The sequence below is a fragment of the Schistocerca piceifrons genome, chromosome 3 (assembly GCF_021461385.2).
Source record: "Schistocerca piceifrons isolate TAMUIC-IGC-003096 chromosome 3, iqSchPice1.1, whole genome shotgun sequence".
In the NCBI taxonomy this organism is placed as follows: domain Eukaryota; kingdom Metazoa; phylum Arthropoda; class Insecta; order Orthoptera; family Acrididae; genus Schistocerca; species Schistocerca piceifrons.
In genome coordinates this window covers 230,659,083-230,663,546 of record NC_060140.1, presented here as the reverse complement: position 1 = coordinate 230,663,546, position 4,464 = coordinate 230,659,083, and the positions used below count along the sequence as shown (strand labels likewise).

At 44.8% G+C, this 4,464-nt stretch overlaps 1 non-coding gene across 1 annotated transcript; it reads right to left on the bottom strand.

The window, feature by feature from the left end:
- Positions 1-1,703: 1,703 nt before the first annotated feature.
- Positions 1,704-1,777, bottom strand: Trnas-cga. The gene has a single exon. It is a non-coding gene; the product is annotated as a tRNA-Ser (tRNA).
- Between the last annotated feature and the right edge of the window lie 2,687 nt (positions 1,778-4,464).

The following is a 4,464-nucleotide window of genomic DNA, read 5'->3' as shown; positions in this document are numbered from 1 at the left end:
TATGCAAAGACTATAAACACACGAAATTGCCATCCCTAATACGGTGTAGGGAAACTGTGGCATTCAAAACGGACTTCATTCGTCTCAGAATGAATAAATAGGTTTCAAGGGAATCGTATACCATACTTCCTGCAAAGCAGAGGCAAGTTCAAGTAACAAAGATAGAGATGGATAGAGATCACACACCCTTCTCTCCAAAGCAGACCAGTGTTCGGTAATGTTGAGATCTGGTTACTGCGGTGGCCAGGAGAGATACAACAATTCATCCTCGTGGTCACAAGATCAGTCCTGGTCGATTGGAGCTGTGTGAACAGGGGCCTTGTCTTCCTAGAACACGGCATCACCATTGGGCAACAAACGTTGCGTCATGGGATGTACCTGAGCATCCAAAATGGTCGCATAGCCCCTGCCAGTAATGCGACCTTGCAGACGTACCATGGGGCCCTTGGAATACCACAATGTGGCCGCCCATAACATCACCGAACCTCCGCCACGTTATGAAGCTCCATCGTGTCGTTCCGGTGCTGAAAGGGTTCGCGAGGGCGACATTCAGTGCTGTAATGACTTTTGGAGCTGTCGTCCTTTTATTTTTCGTCACAATCCTCTTCAATGATCTTCTGCCACGAGCGCTTAACACACACCTTCGTCTGCGTTGTGACTTGGTGAATTAAGTTTTTCCATTTATCCTGTGCACGATGTAAATCTTCGATACGGTGCCTCTTGAAACATTTGGCTACCTTGGTTACGGAAGCACCCATCATACGAGCACCCACAGTTTGCCCACTTCCGGACTCACTCAGCTCCGACATAATGTATTCACGACCACAGAGAACATTTTTCTAATCATGAATCACACCTGAAACGTATTGAGGACAATGAGCAGTTGCCTTTTATGGTCAAATACAAAGCAGCCACCTGCAGGCTTAGTTAACATCTGCAATTAAGTTCAAGCATGCGTTTTCCGCGGTGTTTCCATATTTTTGTCCAGTTTCTTTACATCCTCAGTGAGCGGACTACACTTAGGCTAGGATCTGGATAGGTGCGGTTATGTTAGGTTAGCCTCTGAGAATTCTTCGAAAAAATATCAACCTGGCTGCTACGAGTAGTTTTCTGTTGTCAATGCATTTCAAATGTGACTGTTCGGCAGTCGTGTAATCGAATAGTAACGGTTTTTATATGCATTTACTACAACTTTAGAGCGTTACGACTTGTCTACATACAGGAGAATCATCTGCTAACAGCCTCACTGGGTTTCGGATGCTATCCTCTTGATCAGTTGACGTCAAACTTTTGTGCTCAAGAGCCAATAGTTACATTGTGGAAGAGGGGAGGGAGGGGGAGGAAAGGTCGGCATCTCGGGCAACACTTGTACCGATATTATTATTAATTGGTAAGCCACACAAACTAGTATGTTATGTGTCCCCAACAGACTATCTACAGTAAGGACTATTGGCTGCTTGTCCTCAAGTAGTGGTCGTTAAATGTTGGCACCATTCGGCACACTTTTTTGCTTTCTGTTCTCTGTTTCCATTTTCTGCCATCCTCAGTGACTCCAAAGGCGTAATACTGTAATCGCCTGACTAATTGTTGGTGTGTTGTCAGTGTCAGAAGATGATTAACTGATTAATAACGGTATATGTACTTACAATCAAATGCATTATACAATATCAGATATTGAAACTTCCTGGCAGATTAAAACTGTGTGCACCGACCGAGACTCGAACTCGGGACCTTTGCCTTTCGTGGGCAAGTGCTCTACCATCTGAGCTACCGAAGCACGACTCACGCCCGGTCCTCACAGCTTTACTTCTGCCAGTATCCTGCGAACCAGGAGGGCTTCTGTAAAAGTTTGGAATGTAGGAGACCAGATACTGGCAGAAGTAAAGCTGTGAGGACCGGGCGTGAGTCGTGCTTCGGTAGCTCAGATGGACTGGCAGCTCGGATACCCCATATAGCGCAGATTCTGCCCATTACTGCGACAATGGCGGCCAGGTCACAGGCGGCATTCGGCTATTTCATTTGTTCTGGACACATCTTCAAAGTCCAGTCTGAAGCTCTCACCTTACCGAAGCGGGATGGTGGCCTCGATCTGGTTAATGTGTGAGCCAGGACTACGGCACTTTACACCAATACTATGCTCCGGTTATGGAAAAACCAAAATGCTAGTTTTATTGGAATGTTGACCACCGAGCTCGCACCTGTTTCGAGACGCCCACCGACGTCTTTGGCACACATCCCACCTCCGATGTCACATATCGGCCGTTTCTTTTTGGAGTACAGCTACGTATGCACCGAGCTCCCCACGACCAGGAAGACGACTACCTGCGACATCTACCGCCTTCTCCGAAAGTCTCCACCCCCCAACCCCGTCGAAACACGTCACCCCCAGGTTTCATGGCCTATAGTTTGGAAAACGATCCACCAACCATATCACACCACTGACACCATCTCTATGTGGTACCTTCTCGTCAACGGCAAGTATACCACAAGACAGAAACTGCATCGCATCGCGCTGGTGGACTCACCCCTGTGCCTCAAATGCAATGTCGAAGATACAGATTTACATCGTTTTGAGTGTAGGCCAGCAGCAGCTGTCTGGACCCTCGTACAGAAGATTGTGGCTTTCTACCTCCGAGTACCACCACATCACGTTTCTCCCACTATGATGATATATCCCGACACGACCTACTTTCCATCGGCTAAGTGGCACGCCATCACATGGATCAGTGGCATGGCTGTCAACTACCTCTTCCGGGACGACATCGTCGATCCGGCGGACTTTTGGACACGCCTCCAAGTGCATCACCACATCCTTCGCCGGCATCGACACTATCGGGCCACTTTCGCGAACTATTTACAGAGCATTTTCACCAACCCGCCTCAAAGCTGGAACCTCAACGAACCGTGCCAGCCAAGACTGGACGACCCCACGTTCCCCTTCAATAGTCAATGATAGAATGCATTTTGTTCTGCTGGCGCGCCAAAGTGGAGCATGGCTCGGAAAGTATTCCTATTTTATTTCACTTCTCTTTTCTCCTCCTCTTCTAAGTTTTTTTTCTTTCTCCTTACACATGTTTATCCTTTTCACACATAGCTCTCTACCTGCAGCCTATTTGTTTTCTTTCTCTTGTGCTCCCAAAAAAAAAAAAATCGCTGCTGATGGTGAGACTGTATACTCATTTATGTTAACGAAAAACATAAATATACAAAAGAAGGCCGTTGCGGAAATATAGCTACCTTTTATGTTTTACATTTTCAAAGGATATTGTGTTATTTTATGAAGAACGTCGTCTTTTATTTTCATACCCAAGAGGTTTTTATTTGTTTTCTTAAAAAAATTAGTAGAGCACTCATAAAAAAATTAAAAAAGTTGGTAGAGCACTTAAAAAAATACTAAAGAAAAAAAACAAAAAAAGATGGTAGAGCACTTGCCCGCGAAAGGCAAAGGTCCCGAGTTCGAGTCTCGGTCGGTGCACACATTTTTAATCTGCCAGGAAGTTTCATACCAGCGCACACTCCGCTGCAGAGTGAAAATCTCATTCTGGGAATATCAGATATTATTGAAAATGTTTACTAACTGTTTAGAATGTCATTTCTCTTCTACTCATTGCATTGTATTACAAAGGCCTATATTTAATTTCACATGCCATGCGGTATTGGTGGTATGCCGCATGCGTTCGACGTCTGTGTCAGATACTCGGGGACGACCCGGTGATTTGCCTTTACAAAGACAATCTGTTTCTCCGAATTGTTCAAGCCATCGTCTAATGATCTGTGCTGTAGCAGGATCCACACTATAACTAGTACGAAAGTCACGCTGAACAGTTAGTACTGACCCGCACTGCGCAAAACGCATAACACAAAACGCTTTCTATTGCCCCTATACAATTTTTACCAGATCTGAAGTGAGCGCATACTGCTGCTACCTAGCGGTAACCATGCAAAACTCGAGAGTTTGCTTTTTCCAACTGTACGTTCTTTACGCACGTATCTCACATAACGTAATAGTTATGACTTTTTTTTTAATCGGATGATTCTTTTTGATACACCCTGTATACCGCATTTGGGGATGACAGTTTTTATAAGGAGCGTTAATGAATCCACATTGCATCCGCGTCAAAATTTATATCATACTAGCTGATCGGTACGAGCCCCACACGCCCTTCAGCAGTCAGTACTGTGAGACAAACAGTTCAGTTCAATTACTTCTGCTCTTCGTATATCTGCTAGTCTTGGAACCAGACGAATTAACCACCTGACGTATTTTGCATATTTCCACTCAATATCTTAACGAATTAGTATCCTAGGTAACTCATCACTTAGGAAGAACGTACTCATTATACAAAAGCGAGAAGTAAGAATAACATTTGGAGTTCACCCGTGGTCGTCCTGAAAGCACCTATACAAAATGTTTTAACTGCATCATCACACACCAATACTCTAGAGGAAAAATTACCTTTATTA